Genomic DNA, 26,272 nt, shown 5'->3' with positions numbered 1-26,272 from the left:
TTTTAAATTGAAACTTGATCATGCATGCTTCCCTCTTCATTTGAAAATACGCTCATTTTGCCCACTGTGTGGTGAGTTAGCTACCGTTTAAAACTGGATTTTTATTTATGGCGTTTTGGAACAAGATAGTACTTTGTGTCAAAGTTAAGAGCAGCTTATGAGGAAGAACACATTTTTTTCTTAAAAGAAAAATCATTCCCTCTTGATAACCTGAACTTGTTTTCACCACGATGGACACATACTACACAGGTAATGAGAGTTAATGTGTATTAACTAAGGAGAACACCAAATGCTGAGAAGTTACCCTAATCCCACCTGTTGCCTTCAGGTGATTTTTTTCTTCTAAGTTCCATATGCAATGTGATTCAAACTTGCTCAAGTATTTTGCAGGCATGAATGGATATTGATTATAGATCCAGGGAAACAAAACTAGGGAAATTACCTATAAATCTTAATGCTTTGCTTAATTATCTCTAGAAACATATAGTACCATTTTTAATTTTTCTTTTGCAGAATCAGCTTATATGCATTTTGTCTCCTGTAATTAAGAGTGGTTGTTTTTCCATGTAATCTATACAACTGTGTGCACACACATGCAAACAGAATTTTATTAAACCAACATTATGTTTCAGAAATGCTTTCAGGGTTGTTAGGAAAATGAATTATATTTTATTCAAGATTGAAATGAAAGGAAAGTTATAACTAACCTTACTTTAATTTTTTTTGAGCAGTCTTCATGGTATAAGGTGAAGATACATATAATTGTAGAAAATTAAATGTGATCCATTGAATACATTTTATTCTTTTCCCCAAAATATTTATAATATATATCTTATTATTTCTAAAACTTTCTCTAGTACGGTAAAGTGAAATTCTTTAGTGGATTAGTTGTTTATGTCATTTTAGAGAGTATGTGGTCGCTTTAGCGCACAATGCCCTTTGTCTTTGTTCAGACTAACAGGGTATAAAAGACCTGCGCTTTTGGAGGATAATTTTTTTATTGTTACTGGGTTAAACTATTTTATTTATGACAAAAATATTCTGGGGAAGTAGGGTTCTGACATAATACGTTTTAGTGCCGGCATTTAATGTATATTTTCCTCTTCTCATGCTCTTCTCCTAATAATTGAGGAAGAGACACCCAATTCGAGACAGTGGGGCGAGCAGCAGAGGCTACATGGTAGAAAACGGTTCTGAGCTGGACTCTGCATTGATGTGTTTTTTACTCCACCGTGCTAGTAGGGACAAAGATGTGGGGCCACGAAGGCTGTGAACTACACAGTCCCAGAGTGTGCTGTACAAAATATAACATAGTCTATAAGAATAGCACCTCTTGGTGTTTTCCAATGTACAAATAATATGTGGCCACTGTGAGGAATTTTGGATGTTTATTCTATAAATAACATTGAATGAATAAGCAGGAGATAATGGTTTGCTTTAGATAATTAAGGCATCATACATATTCCCTAGGCGTTTATATCTATACAAGATATGTATATGAAAGTAAATGTATGTGTGCATGTGCTTTATAAAATTCCACCATAACTCTAACCCAATGATTTTTAACCTTTTTCATCACATAACACACATAAACTAATTATTAAAATTCAGTGGTACAACCAAAATAGATTGTTTTTGATCTGACAAAAATAGATATAATTTTGATTCATTTACACTGGATGACTTATTGGGGTGTTAATTGTTGTCAATTTTTTCAATTTGACAATCTTTAAGGAAAAGAGGCCAGTGCCACTGACTAGTCAGATTTTGCATGTTTTAAAAATCCTTGCAGCACACTAGTTGCACAATAGCTGCTCTAACCCAGTCTATAATCTTAACCTGCTATCCCCAAACTTTAAAGTGGAGGGCTCAATGTTTTGAAACTATCTTTGATAGGCCAGACATCTAGGGATCATTCTTAACATCTCCTTTCTAGTCAGTCAGTGACCATGCAATTCTAATTCATCACAAAATATTTCCCTTAAAATTGTTCATGTCTATTTTCTTTTCCTCTAATCTATAAACATATCTTTTTAGAAGTTTATTTACAAATTTAATGAAGGAAAAAATTAATGAATGAATTGGTTTATAGTTTTGATTTTTGAGTCATGTGAATGTATCACATCTATGAAAATCCAAATGTGGGTGTTTTGTTGGTGGAAATCAGGCTCTTCCACAGGATTTTGAGGAAAGCTTTACAAGAACCCACACACAGGAAACTGTGGTGTGGAAAGATGGTTTGTCCCAACTCCCTCCAACCAGCCATGGGAAAAGTCCAACCATGTCTTCAGCGAGGCCCTAACAAATGCCAGTATCCAAAGTTCCTGCTTCATATTAAAGCTTACTTAGTCTTTTTGGAACTTATGCCATCTGCCCTGGGCCCTGGTAGCTGCTAGATCCACATGGCCTCATGCTCAGTGAGAGAGCATGTGAACGAATGTGGTGAGCAGGTCACAAGTCAGAGAGATGAGAGAGAGACAGAGAGAGAGAGACAGAGAGAGAGAGTGAGAGAGTATGTTTCTTTGTTCCCCTGGGATTGTATTAGCTTGGGTTTGAGAGGTACCAGGTGCTTATTCAAATGAACCAATCAACACCCAAGCTTTCATGGCCTATTGGTAGATCCACCCCCTTTTTAAACTGACTATTAGAATATTCAGGTTAGAATTTAGCTGAGACTCCAACCCACTGAACTGCAGAAATCTCATATTTTTGTTTTTTTTATCTTTTCTTGTTCTTACTAAGTTTTTAAAGTCCTCAATAATACAGAGCAATGCAAGCATTAGAGTAATATATTTTGGTTTGATTGACAATATTTTGCCTTCAGATTACTTGATTTCATACATTGCTCTTTAAAAAAATCACATGAAATAAAATATAAGGAGTTATTTTTATTTATAGAAATGTGAAACTAGATACTCACATGAATAAAGGGGTAAGCCTTGCTGTTAGAGCTGATGTAATACATAGAACTTCCCAAATTTTTTCTTTTTCCCACAAAATTATGATTTTCTGTTGTCACTAATGAAAACATTTGAATTTATTTCTACATCTTATAGTAGTAGATACATGTATTTAGAAAATGGATAAAATTAGCTCAAGTAAGAAGACCTTGGGCATATTTCATAGATCATATTTTGCTATAGTTCTCTACTCTCTTGCTCCTAAGATAAAATGTTCAGTGTTCTAGAATGGAGATAATGTGCTTCGGTCACAGTGAGGGAAAAGTGAGATCTTGTAAGTTTCCCCTCTTTAATAATCAAGATACACATTGGGATTTAATTAAGGATATAACTATATTCAGAAACTGATGTTTGAGTAAATGCTTTAATGATTTCATATGTTAATATTTTCCAAGTGTGCTAAGAGGTGACCTGGAAGTTACTGTAAGAATTTGCTCATGGTACCTGGTATATGGGCAGGACATGGTAGAGTTGACCCAAAGGCTTTCAGAGAATAAACCTGCAGGATTGAGATTACTGGGCAGCTCGTTAACACACGGCTCAAACCCAGATGTCAACTAAGAAGTGATTCAGATGGCTGGGGTAGGCGGAAGGGGTCGGGGGAAATGGAGACAACTGTACATGAACAACAATAAAAAAGAACAAAAGTGATTTTAGGAGTCCCAGACCATTTAGCAATTTGGTGATAATTATCTTCATGCCCACACATTTAACTTCCTTAAAGAGAAATTGACTACATTTTCCATAATAATCTAGCTTTAATGAGATAACAGAATAGTCTGGTTTCTATTGTATTAACTTAAAACATGGAGCATTTATTTTTCTAAGGCTTACTTACATGACTGATTTTCTATAATAAATTGCTTTAAGTATACAAATTTATTTCTTTAAATTCTCTTTATTTTCTGAAACTAATAATGTATTAAATCCATTTATACAAGTATGTTTTCCTAGTTATTATTTATTATTATTTCTGGTGAAACCCATGGTATTTTTTCTCTTAAGAATATAAAAAATTTTTGAGTACAGAATTGTTAGCAAAAACACATTTCAGAAGTTTCTGCTTTTTATTGAAGTGAATGTGTTTGACAGAAGCAATTGAGTTCACATGAATCAAATGCTGCCTGCTGAGTTCTCTTGTGATTATGTTGCTGACTTACTCATATGCAAGGCAAGACTGCTAATCTTCATCAGTTGCTGGTGGAATGAAGTAGTAATTTGAAATTACCCCTAGATAATTATAGTTTCACTTATATCAAATGGAGAAAGAGATTTAGATTGTGGGTCACTGCCAAAACCAGTTAGAGTGAAGGAAGGTATATAATGCATGCTAAAATACAGGGTGAGGAGGGGTTACACGCTGAGGGCTGTGGAGAAAAAGCACTTACTAATTGTCCAACTGAGAGATGATTGCACAGTAAGGAAAATGTAGTGAAAATACTGAGCTCAGGACAGAGCCTTGATTCAGAAACAGTGCATATACTGCAGGGAGTAATATGTCGATCATTCATACTCCTAGTGCATATTTATGTTTGAAACAAAATTGGCTGGCAATACAGTGTATTAGGTGTTCCTATAATTATGCGTTGGAGAAACTAGTTATTTTTAATTAGGCACATTACCAAAAAATATCAAAGGGGTTGAACTTTTGGTGCTATTTGGTATGCTCTTTTATGCAACAAGGGAAAACTAATTTTAATTTCAAAACTTTAACAAAAGATGGTAATTATGAAGTACGAAGTACCAGCGGTGTGCGCACGGGCTTGTGTGTGTCCTGCTGCTGTGAGCTGCCATCAGGACAACGAAATAGTTTAGTCCCCTCACCTATTTTCAGGTATTACACAGGACAATAATAAAATAGATTTTTTCCTACTTTTAAACTTCTCCTTGAATAGCTCTGGATCAGTTCTATTAAAGCTTTAGAGCATACTCGGCATTGGTTTCTGTTTTTCCTTCCCCCCGCCAAATCAGGTTTCTCAGCATGGGCACTGTTTATGTTGTGGGCCAGGTTTTTGTTGCTGCTGCTGCTGCTGCTGTTGTTGCTGTTGTTGGTGGAGGGGGAGGGGATAGTAACATTTATTGCAGGATGTTTGGTAGCTTCCTTGGCTTCTAATGCCCATTTAGAGGACCACTCCACTCCCCACTTTGAGAGCCAAAAATGATTTCATATATTGCCAAGTATGCCCTGGGGACAAAATCACCCCCCACCCCCCACTGAGAACCACTAACCAAAATATGGGACCACTGCTGATATGAGCAGATGTGATGATAGAAATAAATATGTGTATAGACAAATTACCTTTGCAAAGTGATTTTTTAAAAATTCTGCAGAATGAAAGAGGTGAATACTTTGAATGTGACAAGTTTAACTTGGATATAGTTGGAAAGATGCTGTTTGTGAAAGGCCGCATGCTCTATTTGTTTAAGCACATAGATTCTGAGCCAGAATTCTTTGATTCGAATACTGCCTTTGCCATTTATGAGCCGCATATCCATGTGCAAGTTGCTGCATCTCTCTATTTCTTGCTCTAGGTACCTCTACATTTTAGCAGTCCTGTAAGACATATGGAAACTACTTATAATGGTGCCTCGCATACTGTACTTATTCAATGAACATTACCTATTTCTTAAGCTCTTGTCAAATAGTAAAATATATTTACAGAAATCTATATGTGTCTATTGTAAAATACAGAAAAGCTTCTGGTTAGAGAACTTTACTTTTCTTAAACTAGATAGTATATTCTTGAATAGTATGCTTTATTAAAGGATACTCATACGTGTTTATTTATTGGGTGATGAAATGTAAATATATTATAACCTTGCTTGTAAAGATGACATGCTCTCTGGTTTGCTATTTTTACCCTTGCTTTAAGTTATTACTGTTCTGGGCATCCATACAATTCCTGTATCCTAAGAATGGATCACATAGATATACAAATATACATAAATATTCACAGGTACAGCTATAATTTATAAGAGTTACTGATGGCAATGTGAGGATGCAGGGTTAGATAGGGTAGCAAGAACATGTTTCTCTGGAAAGGTGATGTTTAACATTGCCATGGAAAAAAGCCACGTAAAGAGTTGGGGAACAGCTTAATAAACAGGGGACATTTGTTGCAGAGATCTATCTTATTACATCAATCCATTTTGTGTACATATATTTTATTTCTAAAATCATTTTATAGTTCTAAAATGTACTTTAATATTCAAATATTAGTAATAAAAGATCTGTTAACTCTTGAAATTACCTGCTAAAGGGGTTGTTCATACATATACATAAATATAATCTTAAAAAGAAAAATTTTAATAATATCTGAGGTCAAATACATGCATATCAAACATAAAACAATTTAGTTTATTTATTAGTACTGTTGGTGGATACTACTTGTAAATCACTACACCCTTAAAGATGAAAGTTTTTTATTTTTTAAGATCCTAATGTTTTATTGGTCCAACAATGATTGGTAACTTGTGAATTTTCTATATGTGCATCGTAAAATAAAGGCAGACTTGGCCATGAAAGAAAGGGAATCAAAGAACCAAACATTGTAGTCCCTCCTGGACAAACTTTTAATCTTGATTTTCATTCCTACTTTCTCACTCATAAAAGAAAGGATACCGGTCAAAGTCTTGAGTCCCTCCCCCTTGTGTGTGTGTGTGTGTGTGTGTGTGTGTGTGTGTGTGTACATAAATATAATCATTATACACACATATACACAGTATATACACAGTATACTCACACAGTATACACATACATATACATATATGCACACAAATATATATGTATGTATATATAGAGAGAGAAAGAGAGAGAATAAATGTAACAGATAAATTTTATCAGACATAATATATTTCATATATTATGAAATGATTATAATTATTTCATATATTATGTAATAGTAATAACTGCTTTGGGATATTTACTTTGGGTAAGTCTCTAGGACATTTTATTTTTTTATTAGAACATTCTATGTTCATACTGTGCAAACTAATTTAACACTAATGAACTTAAGCTTCATCATGATTGTATGGGTGGAGAATTAATGATTATATTTATGTTTGTGTGGCTCATATTGTACCAAACACCTCTTGATAATAAACATGTATTAAAATGATATGCACTGAATAAATCTTTTTATTATAGTAAATTAGTATAGAAAGATAATTAGAAAAATATTTAATGATGAAATTCTTTCAAAGGCCATATCTTAATTGGTATATCTAGGACCGATTTAAAGTCTATGACATCTAAATGTGCCAAAAAATGAAAACATAGTTCACAACATATTTTGTTTATTTCAATATTATTCACATAGCAGCAAAAGGACTTTCACAAAGTCTCATAAGATTAATCAGTGTAGTTCTTATGGGAAAAACTGTGTGTACCAAAAAGTTTAATGTTGAAAATTCACTGAGTGTGATTTGGCAAACATCTGAGTACAGTTCACAGATTCTTAAAAGAACAAAGCTCAAAAAGTGATTGCAAATGATAACAAAGTAGTCAACACTTGCATGAAATCATGAAGTATACTTAAAACCTTAAAACTGACCTGTGAAATCAGCAGATTTTTGTTTGCTATGAATTAAAGACATTGGGTTCTAAGGCAATGCAGCCTCAGTTCAAATCTCTTCCATTTGTCAAATGTTTGACTGTGACCAAATACAAAGTGAGGGTGAGACCAATTTTCCTCCTATTTGAAATGTTAAATTACATAATATGCACCTTCAAAGTGCGCCTGTAGTCTGTACATGGACATTAAGTCTGCTACTTCAGGTGTCGGATGTGGACTAGCAGCATCAGCAAGACCGAATTATTTTTAGAAATGCAGAAACTCAGGCCCCACCCCAGAAAAACTGAATTAGGATCTATATTTTAGCAAGATTTCTCGTTGTTTTTATTGTTGATGTTGTTGTTCTTTATGTGAATTTGAGAAAACCTGATATAAGGGAGTCTCAGAGAGAATGCTCTTCTCTTCTTTATATTATACATTAGGGAACTGAGGTATGAGTACATTAAGACCACATAACTGTATAAGGGAAAAGAGCATAAATATATTTATCTTAATTGCTTTGAATATATATCAAATCATTGCACTATCCATATTGCTTCAGAACTCTTTTGCATTAATTTATGTTTCTATCTCTCACTCCAGATGTTTCTTAATATATTTTATATAAATTGCAATTATATAACTTTAGACCATATGGGCCCTAATGATAGTCTTTTTAAAATCTTGCTAATTTCATCCTGATCTAGGAATCCCATATTTACTGCCAATTCTTTGTACTTTGTCATACATTGAGAATATTGACAAATTAGGTGGGAACCAAACCACAGTAAAGTGGTGAAAAAAACACAAACGACACCCCTGTTCTCATGTTTCTGTTTAAGAATGACCTCTTCATTTGTGGGATGCTTGTTGTTTTTTTTTTCATTGACTTGTGGAGGTTCTTCACATGCTTTAATATTTCTTCCCATTGATAAAGGATTCTGGGGATCAACTAATTATGCTGATCTCAAGATTTTCAGGACAGCACAATAATTTTGTTTTTTTATTCTCACCTGAGGACTTGCCTATTGATTGTAGAGAGAGGGAAAGGTAGGAAGAGAGAGAGGGACAGAAACATGGAGAAACACTGATTGTTTGTTTCTCATATGTGCCCCATACCATACATGGCTTGCCCACCAGGAAAGAACCCGAAACCTAGGCATGTGCCTGACCAGGAATTGAATGAATGACCTTTCAGTTTACAAGACATCACTCCAGCCAGCTGAACCACTCTGGCCAGGGTACAAAACAATCATTTTAAACTAAATTATTACTGGACACACTTATAAGAAATGTCGATACCATTGTGTGGTGCTAGCCAGGTCATCAACATTTTTTTAAACTCCTCAGGTAATTGTTATGTAAGGTTTGGTGGTTGTTGGTGGCTGGCACCCAAAGCTCACCCAGGGAAGGTCACAGATTTTGATTCTTAAAGGCTGTCATTTCTTACCTCCCTCAAGAGGTCACATATGCAAGCATGTTTTGTCTGATTTTCCTTGTGCCTATGGGCGGAATGCTTTACCTGGTACTTTCTTGAGGGTTCGGCCAGCATTTGAAGATTTCTTAAAGCCATATTTCTATGACAATTAATATGTTAAATGTTTTGTGCTCTAACTATATAGATTATTTTTGTACAGCTTCTGTATGGATTAGCCTCGTAAATTTACTTAACCTTTCTTTTAAAAAAATTATTTATTTTTAGACAGAGGGAAAGGGAGGGAGAAAGAGAGGGAGAAAATGTGTGATTGCCTCTTGCACAACCCCCCGTGGGGACCTGGTCCACAGCCCAGGCATGTGCCCTACCTGGGAATTGAACCTGCAACCCTTTGGTTCTCAGGCCAGCGCTCAATCCACTGAGCCGTACCAACCAGAGCTACTTTACCCCTTTTAAGGGTTGTGCAAAACATTATCTAAGTAGCTTAGTTTAATTTGTAGGTATTAATCTATGTAACTGATTTATTTATATATCTACTTTATACTACTTACAGGATAAAAGGTAAGTATGTTATTTAACTAAACTGTATAGTTTACTGCCTTTATATTTAACTTGTACATTAGTTCAGAAGGACATGCCAATTGTTATGAAGCAGGAGAGAATGGAGACACTACCCTGAACATAGTTCTCTCTAGAAAGTGTATCTTTCATTACCTGCAACAATAAAAAATATAAATTCTAAACTATCCATGATCCCATAATTGGTTTCCATTACATGAAAATGCTTTTGTATCCTTTATTATCCAGTCATGGATGCAGATCACATCTTATCTTCTAGCATTTGATTCTCCTTGGTGTTGAAATGTTTTATCTGTATTTAGGGCTGACGAGTATCAATTCAACTACAAAAATTAAAATGATTTGTTGATCTGCTTTTATCTTCTTTGAGCTTGAAGATATCCTGCTTATTTGAGTGTTGTTAAGGTATAGTTTTCACAAAGAAAAAGAAAAAGAAAAAAAAAGAAAAAGAAAAAGAAAAAGAAAGAACCACGGTTTGAGGAAAGTAACAATTAGAGCAAATGATAATTTGACTGATGGGTAACTCCATTTCTTTGATGGAATTGTTAGCGGGAATCAGACTTAGAGGATGTGTGCTCCAAAGTTCCTCCTTCTGTGTGATTGTGAAGGAGATTATGCACAAGGGCTTTTTCCTCAGATGAATTCAAACCGCTGTGAAAGGAGTCCATTAGGACAGTTTGTTTTTTTTTTAAATAAAGGATGAAACCATCAGGATTTTACTTTCCATTTTATGGATTGGAAAGTGATGTGATTTCACCAAAGTTGCCCAGTGCTCCATTCAGGCTTTCATTTCTCACACACACTTGAGTCTGCACCTCGCCGGCAGCAAGTGACATCCTTCCTTACTCCTGTGAATGGTTTACCAGTACTTACAAAGTCCCAGTGTATTCCAATGCTAAAAGCTTCCTTTTTTAGAACTGGACTGACCTGTGTTATTTATTTATTTAAAAATCTCTTTAGAAGGCTTTGTGTGTCATCTGTTTTTGCCTTCTTGGTTCAAGCATGATTTAATATGTCAACACTGGTTTGCTTAACTGGGTTTGATTGTCTTCCATACTTAACTTAGAACTAGGCAGCTTCCTTTCAGGCATGTCACTGCCCAGATAACTGAAATGCCACAACAATGAGGACCTCTTGTTTGGTGACAGTAGTGGCTTTCTTTGACACAGTCAGCAGTTGGAGAGAGGCGAGTGGCGAGAGTCCTCTTCAGGCCCACACAAACTGTCAGCAACAGATAATGTGCTTAAACTTGGGGAACTTCACAGTTCATTCAGGTGAAAATGAAGTTAAATCCAAAATAGGACCCCCCCCCCCCACACTACAGACAAGAGGAAAACATCTGTTAACAGTTTCCTCAAAATAGTACTCAGGGAAAGCACTTTATTTTTATAGTTTGATTTCTTCCCCTTCTTATTGCCAGGACCAAAGATGTTATTTTTCTCAGTACATAACAGAAACTAATCTATAAGAAAATTTTTCCACTGTCTCCCACAATAAAAATATCATTTACGATTTGAAAACCTGGATTGGATTTTAAAGGTTAGAGGCTCATGAAACTTGCGCTTGACACAAAGAACATTCACAATACATTGTATTTAGCTTTAAAAATTGAAAGCAGTTTCAATGAGTAAGAACCCTAGACAAAATGCTAGACTTTTGTTTCCTTGTTTGTTTGTTTTTCGTATTAACACTTGCTGTCACCACCACACCAGTGAGGGGCCCTCCCCTCCTGGGATAGGCAGAATACTGGGGAGTGGGAGCATTCTCTGTCCAGTCCAGTCTTCAGGTCAGCTACTCATATCATGGCCTTTAAAGACTCAAAAGTTTCTACCCTGCTTGTGTGACTTAGTGGATCAAGATTGGAATTGCCCAAAGGGTTGCTGGCTCGATTCCCAGTCAGGGCACATGCCTGGGTCACAGGCCAGGTCCCCAGTGGGCAGTGCATGAGAGATAACCCCACATTGATGTTTCTTTCCCTCTCTTTCTCCCTGCTCCCTCTCTCTATAAAAAACAAATAAATAAAATCTTTTAAAAAATGACTCAAAGTATGAGTTTGTATGAGACTAAGTGTGAAAAATTTGCATCTCAATTTAAGAGGGAAATAAGCTGGACCAACCAGACATGTTGCAAGTAATTAAATGAATGTTACAGGAATGGAAAGTCCATTAATAACAAACCTTGGTCAGGGACTGAGGAAGAAGTTGGTCATTCAGGAAAAAAGACTTGGGCAAAATCTGAGTTTTGAAAAAATACTGATAAAGATGCAAGTCTCAATCAAGGACAACCTTCAAGACCAAGGGAAAGACTGTCGAGAGTGTTTCCATGATCAGATCTCAGTGGAACGTAAGTTATTTTCATCTGAATTCAGAGAGAATGAAATTAAAGCTGAGGCAAGAAGGACATTGTTTCTAGAAAATATAAAAGTGGTACAAAGGGAATAGTTTGATTTTCAAGTGAACATAAAAATCAGTAACATGTTAGAAATAATGGGGATCTGAAGAAACAAGGCCCAAAATTCTGAACATGAGAATTTTGAGGATGTCCTAAATGGGATGATAAAGCAGGAGGAATGGTTGACACATACATAAGGACTTGTTGTGTGCCAGTATTATTAAACATTTTACTCTCCTCTCTTTTTAAGCCTGACCACATTCTATGACACACAGTTTCTGGGACAACTTAAGCTCAGAAAGGTTGATTAAATAACATCAGTCAAACTAAAACTAAAAAGTTACAAACCAACATTTCAGTAGGGAGCGTCTTTTTTAAAGTCTGTCTTTCCACTATTTAGTGTTTTTCATGAAAATGCATTCAAGTTTCACTTAATTTTGTCACTTTGACTCAAATCACGTGTGCTTGATCTAAAATCTACACAAGCTGCACTGTACTACATCAGACAGATGTCCCCCCAAAGACCCCCGGGAGCCATGAGAGTAGTCTAGAGGAGGGTCTGTCCCTATATTCAGACCTCCAGTGGAAGAAGTGAAAAGGCAGTTGAAGATGTCTAGAAATGAGGAATAATGTAGGAGTGGAGGAATGGAATATATAAAGCAAAGCAAGGGTTCCTTTGGATATATTCCCAGAAGAGGGATCACTGTGTCAAAAGGCAGATCCATTTTTAATTTTTTGAGATATCGCCACAGTGCTTTCCAGAGTGGCTGCACCAGTCTGCATTCCCACCAACAGTGTAAAAGGGTTCCCTTTTCTCCACATCCTCACCAGCACTTGATGTTTGTTGATTTATTAATGATAGTCATTCTGGCAGGTGTGAGGTGATATCTCATTGTGGTTTTAATTTGCATTTCTCTGATGATTAGTGGTGTTGAACATCTTTTCATACTTCTATTGGCCATCTGTATGTCCTCTTTGAAGAAGTGCCTAGTTAGGTCCTTTGCCCATTTTTATTTGGATTGTTTATTTGTGTGTGTGTGTGTGTGTGTGTGTGTGTGTGTGTGTTGAGTTTTGTAAGTACTTTATAAATTTTGGATGTTAACCCCTTATCAGATGTATTGGCAAATATGTTTTCCCATTCCTGGGGTTGTCTTTTTATGTTGTTGATGATTTTCTTTGCTATGCAAAAACTTTTTAGCTTGTTGAAATCCCATTCGTTTATTTTTTCTTTTGTTTCCCATACCTGAGGAGATATATCAGATAAATTATTACTATAAGCAATGTCTGAGATTTTACTACCATTTCTTCTAGGATTTTATTATTTCATATCTAATATTTAAGTCTTTAATCCATTCCAAATTTATTATTGTGTGTAATTCAAAAGAACATAAGCACCTATATGTTCATTGCAATGTTATTTTCAATCAAGATATGGAAGCAACCCAAGTGTCCAACAGTGGATGAGTGGATAAAACAACTATGGGTCATTTACACAATGGAATATTACTCATCTGTAGAAAAGAAGAAAAATTTACCCTTTGAGACAGCATGGATATAGACCTAAAGAATATTATGCTAAGTGAAATAAGCCAGTCAGAGAAAGACAAATACTATATGATTCCACTTGTATATGGAATCTAATGGAAAAACTGAACTTACAAGCAAAACAGCAAGATATGTATAGATAGGGAGCAGGATGACAGTTATTGGGGGAGAGGTTAGGGAGTAGGGGGATTAAGCAAAAAGGAAGAAAAGGAGTCATGCACATGAACAACAGTGTAGTTATTGCAGGGGGTGAAATGGTAATAGAAAAATACAATTTTAAAAATGATGGAATGGTTCAAGCAAAGTGTGAGTGTAAAAAAATGTGTTAGTTAGGATTCTGAAGCTCTTGCCCTGGACAATAGAGACTCTACAACAGTCTACACAAATTCAGAATCTAACTAGAAGTGATGTTCGTAAATGCCCAAATGCAGGGCGGTGCGGGGGCGGGGGGCTTTTGGAATAAACCTCATATACATGTATACTTTAGGGGGAAAGTGAGTCATTAGATTAAGAACTCTCAATCCATTTCCAACTTTTTTTTTTTTGCATTTTGGTGTACATGTTATTGTGCTTTATGTGTCTGTGCCCATGGATAGTATGGGAACACCTTCCCCCACCTCAATGATTTTGCCTTTGGAGTATTAAAGTGCCATTATATGCAAGATTTGTTTTGTTTGTTTTGTTGCTTTTATTTCATTTAGGGATGGGATGTGAAAGGGGAAAAAAGTGGACTAGGTAATTAAAGTAAGGAGATTTCATAAGGATCCTGGCTTGGGAACATCTGTGCCTCATGGACAGGTCAGACCATTAGATTTCATCTATACAATCAGGACACGAAGTGAGTCTTCACCTCCCCACCAGTTCAGATATTACACGGTTAGCAGGTACAAGGTTTCTGACTAGAGGAGATGCCTGTTTTGAAGTATTTTCATGTCATTCTTGACTGTGAGAAGGTGAAAAGTACTGGAATACAAAGCAAAACAAAAACTATATATGAGTAAAAATGATCAAACATACAAAATGGTGTAATTAAAACAATAGACATTTCTCTATTGACTAAATTAAACAATCAGCCTGATAATAAAGGTAAATATCCTTATATTCTAATGGGTGAAACAGAACTGTTATAGGAAAACTGTGGTTCATTTTCATCCATTATTAGACCCAGCTACATGCCAGGTACACAGAAAACAATTTAATTCTGAAAGTAACTCTGCCAAATATATACTGTTATTTCTATTTTGTTATTGAGGAAATGGAGGATGATATACATTAAATATGATTTTCAAACCCTGAGTTAATAGTTAACTTTAAATACAGTTTTGTTTGGTTTCAATGTGTATTAAGTTTGAGAAAAAATACTGTTTTTAGAAGGCACCAGATTTCAGTTTTTAATTTGAACAATAAATAATGCTTAATCATTAGAGTCATGCAGGGGAGAATTTTATAGCCAAAGACAAGGGTGGAGAAGATTATAGTACAGCTATGAAGGAAAATAATAACTGCTACTTGTTTTATAACAATCAAATTCAAACACCGATATTTGATAACAATCATGGAAAAAAGGTATACAAATAAATAATTTTATTTATATATGTAGTCAGTAATGCTGGAAGAATCACTACTGAAATTAAAATGGAATAGTTATCATAATTTGAATGTATGATTTGCTATAATGGGAAATGTTATTAAATTGTGTACAACTATAGGAAATTGCTAATATGTGACCACTGTGCAAGTATACAAAGTACTAGTAGTAGTATATGATCCAAAACAATATACATTGCAGTCAGACACTATTAACACCATTGAGCTTTCTCATTATTTATATCAGACAAATAATCCTGGGATAAAGGTAAATAGGACTGCAAACTCAAATTCCCCAAGAATACTTTCCTCTCTCTCTCCTCTCTTCTTCCCACTTTCCCTTTCTCTCCATTCTTCACTTTCCTTTTTTTAGTATGTAAGTCACTATTTTTATTATTCTAAGTAGGATAGCTTTCATACTTAGAGCTTTTTAGTTTATTTCAAGTGAAAAAAAAAGAACAAAATAAAAACAACTAGAGTTCTATTTTTTTCATCTTCAGAATCAAATATTACATTTTATATCATAAAGCCAAAGAAGGAGGGGAATTATATGCCTGGATGCTACAGAAAAACATGTTCCTTTTCTTGTAAAGGACTTATGGCCATGGACCACAGTGTGATGATTGTTGGTGCTAAGGGAGTATGACAGGACTACATGGTAATGGAAAAATATAACAAAGGTTATATACTTGAAAAAAAAGAACATGTTCTTTTTCTCTATTTTTCCCAGTTTGTAACTCATAATATCATTTTTTAAACTTATGATAGCTTGTAAATTTATAACTTTTATTGCAACAAATGTTTCTTGTTTTCTTTTTGGAGGACAGATACACAGTGGAATGAAACGGTATTCTCCAATAACTCTTACATATCTCTCTTCTTTTTGAGGAAGTGTTATTACTTGATTTCACCATGAGAAAAAAAGATTTGTCATTATTTCTATTGTCATTTCAGCTTCTCTACTATGAAAGTGTAGATATCCTTTTTAAACTCAGGAAAGTGCTGACTACTTTATCTCTTATTGTTAATTAAAACACACTTGTCACATATTTTTCCACAATGAAGTTGTTTTTCAAGTTGACCTTGAAAAACTCTGAGGTCCAACTGCCAAACAAGATTTAAAACCAGGATACAATTTTTTTTCTTTTCTGTAATTCTCAATTAATCTTTCCTAAAACTGCTTTGCTCTTGTAGTAATTTGATTACATCTACTTATGTCTTTTCTTAATTTCCTTTTTAATAAATTTATAAAATACTTTTATTATAAGTTTTCTGTATTACAAATTCATTCCCTTTATTTAATTAACTTTATTTTTTAAGAGAATCTTAAATTAATTCTTAAAGAGAAAACTTGAACAATTCCTATTTCTCATACCTCTTTCTTCCAAAAGAGGATGCTTCGGTCCATTAACTCAGAGCCAAAGGACAGAAAAGGATATCATTGTAATATATAAAGACATAGCCTGATCTACAAATATATGTTAAATGTGTGTAGGAATTTTTCTGTACAATAAATCTCTCATTTTTGTTATATCATTAGAGATAATTATGGCTAGGATATTTATGAGGATGTGAAAATAATGATAACATTCACAGCACTTCCATAGCAAGTCCTATGTGACACATACTCTTCTAGGCATCCAAATATTTATTCTATAACTAAACACACATGCACACACCATGAAACTTATATGATTTCTAGGTTTTACAGAACAACAGACAAAGAGAGTTTGTGTAGCAAGTGCTGGAGTCAGTAGGTGGTGGAATTGGACAAAAGCCCAGGACATTTGTTTCAGAGTCTCTGTTCTTAAGTACTGTACAACACTGGTAATGGAGGGACCATCACACTATGCTTCATGAACATTTATTTCATCCTCTCTCCAAGTTTTTTCTTTATTTTTCCATCAAGGCATACCAGTTAAAAAAGGAAAAAAATAGTCCTATATGTAATTATAGGGGCAGAAAAATAGTTCCTTCTAGGTTCTTTGGCTGGCCTAAAACTGAATTGATACAAGGCAGATGGACTAGACAAAATCACACAGAAGTTTAATAACGTGTATACCACCTGTACACATGCAAGAGACCAGGGAAACGAGTAACTTCCTGAACTGGGCAAAGAAGTCCCCTTAAATATTGTCTTCAGTTAAAGACAAAATTGGGTGTTGAGAGTGGGGTCTGTCATTTGTGGGAGGTTACCAGGAAAAGCACAGTAAACAAAGGTTAAGTGGTTATGCAGACTTAAGTTAGTGCCTCCTCCACTGACAACAGTTGCCTGAGATTTAAAGTCACCATTCTTTTAATAGTAAGGAGAGGGAAACACACTTGCAAATGGAGATTTCCTTTATAAATGTCAATGTTTCTTACAAAAGGATAACTTTCACTCAATTTTCAGTTTCTCTCCTGTGTGTGTGTGTGTGTGTGTGTGTGTGTGTGTGTGTTTAAATAACCAGCTTAGAATAATCAATGTGCCAAGAGACATGCTTTGGTACATTTTGTTTTCCTTTATAATAATTATATAAGTAATTATTTCAATAGACTTTATAGTCATATTGTTATAGGATATTTTTATTAAAAATCTCAAGTACATTTAAGCACTTGATTTTTTCTCATAAAGAATAATTCAAATACAGAAAATGTCCATTAAATGATATTTACATATATACAAACTGCCTAGAATAAATTGCTATAAAAAGAGGTAGCAATATTTTCATTCTACCATATAGTAATATTAAAGATAGTGGAAACCTTTTTTTACTAGGTATTCAGTTTTTGCTCATAAAATTGCTAAAAATGAGGTAGCAATATTTTCATTCTACCATATATTAATATTAAAGATAGTGGAAACCTTTTTTTACTAGGTATTCAGTTTTTGCTCATCCCCAATTCTTTCTGTTTCCTCTGATATTTTTAAATATGCAATAGAGAAAAGGCTCATGTGTAGGTATGCCTTGTCACATTTGAGCACTTTTTGGAGGGGACCAGGAGAGCTATGTCATGCCACCAAAAAATCTTAAAAGATATTTCTGTCAATAAATTTTTGCAAGAGATTTTTTGAAATAGAAATTTGAAATATTTAAAAAATAGATATATAATAAAAGCTTAAAGACTATAATTAAAACATTAAAGATTGTCATTTCTACTTGGAAATAATGCCAACAAAAATTTCCAAAAAGAATATTAGAAAACAGATATTTGATTCATAAAACCATTTTTTGCAGGCCCAATAGATGCAGCCCACTCAAGTACTCAATTTTATACAAATGAGGTTTCCAAATATGCAGTTCTGACTGGTCTAAATTGTGCAGTTCTGATTGCTTAGTATACATGGATATTATAATGTAATTTCTGATTGATCCACACAGGTCTTAGGCATGGGTTGAAAGACAAAACCTGGGTTTCCCTGCCGTGTTTGACTCATACATCTTAAACAAGTGGGGCATAGTATGGAAAGCCGATAGTTCAGAGTTTCCCTTGTAGCAAATGCCTGTCAAACTCTTATTATTTATGAAATTTGGATCTTTGGTTGATGATGGGAATCCACATAAGCAGAGAAATTCCTTCCCTCAGTCCATATCAAATGATTCTTTCTTCTCGTTCTTCTCAGTAATTGATCTCTTCTCAGGCATCATGATGACTGTCCATCCAACAGTAATTTAGGCAAAAAAGCATATGCTTTATATTTTGAATAAATTGACAAGAGTTTATGTTTGAAGAGAATATTCCCATGACAGATTTTAGTTATACCTTGTCCACTGAATTGATTTCATTATTTCAAGACAAAGAGGAAAATTATTAGTTACATTATTTGAAGGATAAAATATAAATTACAGAGATTTATTAAGTATACTAGGATTGACCATATATTGATATGTTAGCTGAGCTTTATTGCCAAATACTATGTATTAATAATTTATCATTTATACTATATATTTATATACATATATATTTCATATATATTTACCTTTTTGAGAAATATAAATTAAAATATTTCATTTTTATTTATGAGATAAACAATAGCAATTATATTTTTCTCATTTAACAAAATCAAATTTTACATGTTCCAAAGGGTGATAACTGTCAAGCCATACAGAAAAGTGCTGGACCACATACAAATTAGCCTTATTGTTCTATAATATCTTACTGGAGTACAAGGTTAATTAGTACCATAGGCTATATGCATTATTCATAATTGCAATCAGGCTTTTATTCTGCTGGGTCTTTATCATCTGCAAATTGTTGTTCTTATAACAAAACCTGATAAACTATTTTTATATTTAATTTACTGAATTATATTGGTGATCCACACATAATTTCATATCCTTTAAATGTTCTGAAGATGTCATTCATATCTAGAAAAATAGACAATAAGATTAAAGACTAATATCCTATTATGTAGTAAGACATAAACTTTCAAGACAGTAAAAAATTATTTTTGTTTATTGTAGGAATTTTTTATTTTAATTCATTTTCTCTATATCCTATAGAGAAAGCTTTAATAACACCATGTTTAGTGGCAATAGTTTCTCATTAAATATTGATTTTTTAAAGTATATTTCTTCATACATTTATAAAATAATTTTCTCTCAGTAGAATATGAATTTTGTGAGCCCAGGGACTTCAGCATGTAGAAATCACTGACCTATACTTTAAACATATTTTTAAATAAATTAAATAAATATATGTATACATTTGCAAATAAGTATATGTATCTATTAACTTACAGCTTAGTAGGACTGGTATTGTGGAGTTTAAAACAAAGAACATCTTGTCTTGATTCTAACTCCTGTAATTCCTCTCCTTTTACATAAAGGAGACAAATAGAGAAGAAAGGAAAAGTGGAGATAGTAACAAAGCAGCATAGAAATGGTTATCTACTATGTAATTCAAAGTTGTAGAATAAAATCATAGTCATCTTGCATGAATTCCAACCATTTTCATACATTCTCTACCACTGCAGACTGAATTTTTATTAAATGGAAGTAAATCACTAAATTTCTCTTTTTCCTCTTTTCATTAGTCCTTAGATCATTAGGATTACCCACAAGTAGCACAACTGCAAGCCAGTTACAAGAGATGTTGGGAAGCAATTTGAACTCTTCCTGTGTCCCCAGGGACTACACAATTTACTTTCATAGATGTTCCTGTAACCTTGACTTACCCAGAGACCAGCCATTGGAAGATTTCAACTTCAGGAAGGCACTTCAATTTACTTTTCAATAATTTGTTCATAAACAAATTCTCTTTATTTCCTATGGGATATGGTTAGGAAAATCTAAGACTTTTCTTAGATTTTGTTTTTTCCATTGTCAGTCACTTCTGATATACAAAAAATAATGTAGTGTTTGCCCTCCAGATGAATAGAACAATAAGAGAAAATTTTCATGAGTAAGGAATACCCAATTTTGCTTCTCTAATGCATAGTTTCCATCTAATTTTGTTTGAGTCTAAAGTGTAATATGGCAAGTTATACAAAGTTAAATATACCTACTCCCCTAACTTAGCCTAAGAATAGAATTGTGGCGTCCAGAAAATTAGTCATTACTGATCCTCTAATGGAAATTTCTATATATATTGAAGTCACTTCATTAACAGTGTTGGTTTCAATCTACTAAGTTATTCTTTCTTTTAGAGGACACTGAGAATTTCTTTTCACAAGATGGAAAGCATTAGGGCTTCCTCAGGAACCTCTTTGATAAGGCATCAGTTTTATCCATGAAGGCTCCACCCTCAAGATTTTAAGCATCGGGCAGACCCTTACCTTTTAATACCATCAACTTTGGAGGTTAGAATTAAAACTTATGAAAGGGGAGAGGGGTTTGAGGCACAAGCATTCAGATCATAGCCAAAGGTGATATATTCTAAATCTTACAAGTGGCAGAATATGTATTTTCTTTGGGTCTGCTCTTATACTGGGTCAAAATATTCCTATATTCAGATTCAATTTACTTAAATACTAATTGTTCAGAGTAAAGGCAAAAGAATGAAGCCAGATGATTTGTAAACAATGCATGACTAAATGAAATCCAAGTGAAAATAATGTTAATTGTATGAATACAAGTTTCACAACTTTAAAATGTGGAATCGTTTCAAAAGCACTGATTCATCACTGGGTTACACTTAAAAGTTCCATATGTAATGCAGTGTAGTTAAAAAAAGCATTTTAGTTTCAGTTAAATCACATACTCTATCACATTAATTGGTATTATTAAGTTGAATTTTATTGGTTCTGTAGTTTTGGTTGTAGTAACTTTGTCAGATTATTTGGTTTTAGAGTAATTGCAAAGGTAAAGTAATTTTATTTTTAGCTTTACATTTGTATATATTAACTAAGGTGATAGAAGTATTTTAAAAAACATTACAAATACTGAGAGATTTATTTTTTTTCTTTTAAAAAGTGACATTATTCAGGTTTTAGAGCTCTGTCTTAAATGATCACTGTCCCTTTCTTCTTGAATATCAAATTATTGGATTATTTTCAGGTTTAGTACTTTAGTTTATGTACATTTACCATTAATTCTATACTCTTCAAGATATTTTCTCAAATATTAATAGAGGAATTAAAATTTAAATGATAGAAACAATTTAATTTTTGTTGCACAATCATAATTTGTACTTGTCTAAGTTACTTGCTCTTTAATTGAGAATCAATGAAGAATTATTTTTAATTCTTCATTGCACTTTGATGTATGTGTATCTGCATTGATACCCTAACTCAAGAAGTCTTAGTTTTGTTGGTTTCAAGACACTGTGCTCAGAAAAAGCAGAATTTATCATTCCATATTTCTTATTGATTCATAATTGGTTAGAAATCAACTGTTTAAGAAATGGAAGTGGTCAAATTTGAATCAATTTGACTGAAACTATTAGACACAGAATATGTGATCCAATGAAGCTAAAGAGTCATTTTATCAAATATGGGGAGAACAAACATAATGAATAAGAAGAGGAATTATATTCCTAATTTTATGACTAAAATATTTTAATATTATGAAGCATTCATTATAACATTCTAAATAGAATTATATTATTTTACTTTAATATTTATATATCGCATATCAAAACTTGATTTAAGATACACTACCACAACCCTGAAAAGACAGATGACAGTTTAGAATATATTATATATGATGAGTTTTCTCCAGAAAACGTCCAGCCATTGTTAATATAATGGGCACTGTTTGGGTGACATCAAGGTAACGTGGCAACTAAGGAGGGTGGACTAGAATGTGCATGCATGAACAATGATGGCTTCACTGTATTAGTCAGTGGGGGCGGTAGATGCCCATGAGTGAGCATATGTACTGTGTGGCTGTAGCATTCAAGATGACTGAATGAGTAGAGCTATGAATCTGCATCAAATTTTGTGTTAGCCTTGAACATTCCTCCATGGAAACTGCTCAGATAATTCAGAAGACTGCAGCAATGGGCAGCTGGTGATTAGTAACTTCATCATGGCAATGAGCTTGAATATGCATTACAACTCATGCAGTGCTTTTGGCAAAACATCAAATCACCCAAGTGACTCAGCAGCCCCATAGCCCAGATTTGGCATCCTGTGACTTCTGTCTTTTTCCAAAATTAAAACACCTTTGAAAGAGACGATGTTTCAGACCAATGATGGGATTCAGGAAAATACAACAGGGCAGCTGACGGTGATTAGGAAAACTGTATGAGGTCCCAACGTGCCTATATTGAAGGGAACTTAGGCATCATTGTCCTATGTACAATGTTTCTTGTATCTTCTTCAATAAATGTCTCTATTTATCATAGTGCGTGGCTGTATACTTTCTGGACAGACCTTGTGTATTCTCCACCAGATTGCCTGTAGTTCTATATATAAACATGTATTTTCTCTCTTCTGGGCCATACCTGCGAAGAACACTGTCAACATCATTAATGAGGTGAAACAGTGGACATTCCACATTCTCATGTCAAATCATTTATTTAGTTATTTTGTAGTTTAAAAAATTCCATAAAAGTTTTTTGAATAATTTTTAATTTTTAAAGCCTAAAAGAAGTACCATACCTCCTGACTTAAAAGTATGATTTATGTAACAATTTCTCTTATCTTAACATTTCAAAACATTGTTTTCCACATTTAGTTGCATTTTCCAGTTTAATGCCTGTTTAAAAATCAAGTTTAATATCTAATTATTTCTAAAAAGTATACCCTTACCCTTTTTTAAAGTAAGATTTAGGGTTTTAGTCCAATATAGAAAACTTCATAGAGAACTAAAATTACAGTGTCAGGAAACATGCTAAAATGTCTAAAAGGAAGAAGGAAAAGCACCTTTCTTTTCTCATATTTACTTTAGTTTGTTGCCAAATTATCACTATGTCTTCATATTTTATATTGTCCTGTTTTCTGTGCCCTTCCTGTCCCCTCTTTTATTAAAAAATCACATACCTTCTCATTACAAACAGTAAAATCTCTACCTACATGCAGTTTTATTTTGTATACATTCTTTATATGGTGGAAGCCTTTACAAGTTTGTTTTACTTACTGTCAACATTTTGCATCAAATGTATATTAATAGCTCAGGTCATGCAGAGTGAGTGTGGGTGACATAGTCATCTGATCTCTACATCTCTCTCTCTGCTTACTGGAACTATCTGGGCTCTCCATGCCCTGGTTCCTTACAGATGAACCAGGCTTCTGTCCCTGATCATGCTAGTGGAAAGGCTGGGCATTGAGTCCCTGGCTTATTTGTGTGCCTTTGAAGTTTCCTCCTCCACTTGTGGTGTGTGTTCCTGACTCTTCCATGTGGAGAGGGAGGAGGAAATAAAATGCAGCCATCATTTTTCTGAGTGTAAAAATTTGGCAGCACATAACAAGGCTGCCTGCTTTATGAGGTATATATGTATTAGAAAAAACAGGGAATGGGGTAGAGTTATTTAGGAAGGGTGTTATATGAGGAACTCAGTAGATAATTCTATAGGACTTCAATTACACATTTGAGAAGGGTGTCAAGATAGATAGAAATATAGATAGGAGAGATAAAGATTAGATGTAGTTGTAGAGATATCCTAAGAAGTATGCATTTTGTGTGTTAAAATAATTTATAATTAACTTGTATTTAACTGCTAAATAAATATTGAGGGCAATTAAATGTTAAATATTCTATTCCTCGATACACAAGGTGCATAAAGAACAAAAGGTTCCTTCCTGAGTTCATGAGGAGCATTTCTAGTCCAATTGGTAATGCAGCCATCTTGTATGAGAGAAATAGGAAAGGATTTTGTAAAAGGATTTTAATTTGGATGCTAAATATAGACTTTCTATTTCACCTTTACTCTTAAAACTGATTTCCAGAAATTGTAACTATATTTCTGCTGATACTTTAAAGTCTAGATAGTTGCATTTCTTCATGTACTGATGTAATGTTTCTTTTTAAAAAGAAGTTTCAGTTGTAAGTAAGTATCTAATTAACATATGAATACTGGTACAAATGAAAAATCTGCTTAAAATTTTATTTTAAGCAAAGTAATAATCAATACATTGGGTTTAAATTGTGATTTTGTAAATTAACTGACATGATAGGGCTTTCCCTGTGTTACTATCCAAACACCACATCAATCACTCAGGAGCCTCAATAGAGACAAAGTACCTCACTTCATAAACTGCTGTCTATACTCACATGACAGCACAGATTTTTAAATCTCATACAAATGATGTAATTGTCACTGATTTATAAAAGCCTTTGAAGTGAACTGCCTAATTACCAAATGAACTGGCACAGCTAAAAGTATTAATTAAAGAAGATACCTGGCAAATACTGAGGTCCAATAGATAAACAATGGTCTTTTCAAAACATGTTCTCATAAAAATTTTGGAAAACAGTATATATGTAGTTAATATAAAATGTACTCAGTAAATTAATGCTATAGTGATAGCCATTTAAACCTCTCATTCAGAAAATGAAATAATAATACTTACAAAAATAAACCTCACCTTCAGATATGATTTTGAGCAATGTTTCTTTCTTTGGTTGGAAATAAAACACACATGCAAATGTTCTGTTGACAGTGTTGAACAGGTTTATACATGTTCAAGAAAAGGAGGATTCCTTTTCCCATTTCTATGGTGTATAAAATTTATCTCTGTGTGGAGAAGGAATGCCATTCAAACTGATGGACATGGATAGAGGTGGCAAGGGACCAAGCATTTGCATCAAGTATGAAGTCAAGGCTTGAACTCCCAGTGGCGTTACTCCAAATGCCTGCTTGTCTTAACTCCACGGACTTCTCACGTGTGTCTAGGAGAATGATCTCCCCAGTGAATAGAGTTTCAAAGTAAGTGACAATCCATAGGAAATAAGGAAATTATGCCAAAGCCTGTGGTGAGTAACAGGAAGTTTTCGTTTTTAATATTTATATTTTATACTCAAACATTGATACTTTTTAAAGCCTTTATTTATTTATATTTAGAGAGGGAAAGGTAGGGAGAAAAAGAGGAAGAGAAACATTAATGTGTGGTTGCCTCTCATGCATCCTTGGCCCACAATCCAGGGATGTGCCCTGACTGGGAATCAAACTGGCGGCCCTTTGGTTCATAGGCCCAAGCTAAATCCATTGAGCTACACCAGCCAGGCAAAATACACTTTTAGACATATATATTCAGATGTTACACACTACATTTCTGTGTAAGTTATTTGAAAGAAAGTTGCATTTTTATTCCACTCAAGTTTCAATCTCAGAATGTTATACACTAATAGAGTTTGGCTATCACCAATTTGTACTTGAACATTTACTTGTCAGAGCCCTTTCTTTAGGCTTTCTAGTTTTCTTAACAGGTGAGATACTCAGAGAGCCTCAACTCTGATGTTACTGTTATTAGTTATTTGTGGCAATATGTCAGCTGTTTAAAATGCTCATATATGTTTTTACTATGGCAGGGAGTGTCAGTCTGACATTTTATGGACATTCCAACACCAAGTATTAAAATTTAGTAAAGAACATTAGAGTTCTGATGCATCCTTGTTGACTGACAGAAGTAGAAGTTCACAAAGAAGTTAATTTCTGGTGGTAAATATTCTACTAAATTCATCTTTTTTATGCCTCATATAATAAAGTACTTTGAGAACCAAAACATGTAAGAAACAAAATACTTTATTATAATTATTCACACTTTTTATTTGGCTTCTGAAGCATATTAGAAATACATATTTTCAAGGTTTTGTTTGTTGCCAGTTTGATGAATGCAACAAATGGCGATTCAGAGT

General features: G+C 33.9%; 1 protein-coding gene across 11 annotated transcripts in view; it reads left to right on the top strand.

Moving 5' to 3' along the window:
• Positions 1 to 26,272, top strand: part of EPHA5 (EPH receptor A5) — a 313,122-nt gene that overhangs the window by 70,513 nt on the left and 216,337 nt on the right. The window lies entirely within an intron of this gene.

This window comes from Phyllostomus hastatus, unplaced genomic scaffold (assembly GCF_019186645.2).
Source record: "Phyllostomus hastatus isolate PE091 unplaced genomic scaffold, TTU_PhHast_1.1 phas_contig_196, whole genome shotgun sequence".
NCBI classification, from domain to species: domain Eukaryota; kingdom Metazoa; phylum Chordata; class Mammalia; order Chiroptera; family Phyllostomidae; genus Phyllostomus; species Phyllostomus hastatus.
The sequence above is the reverse complement of the archived record's forward strand: the minus strand, read 5'-3'. Positions and strand labels throughout refer to the sequence as shown.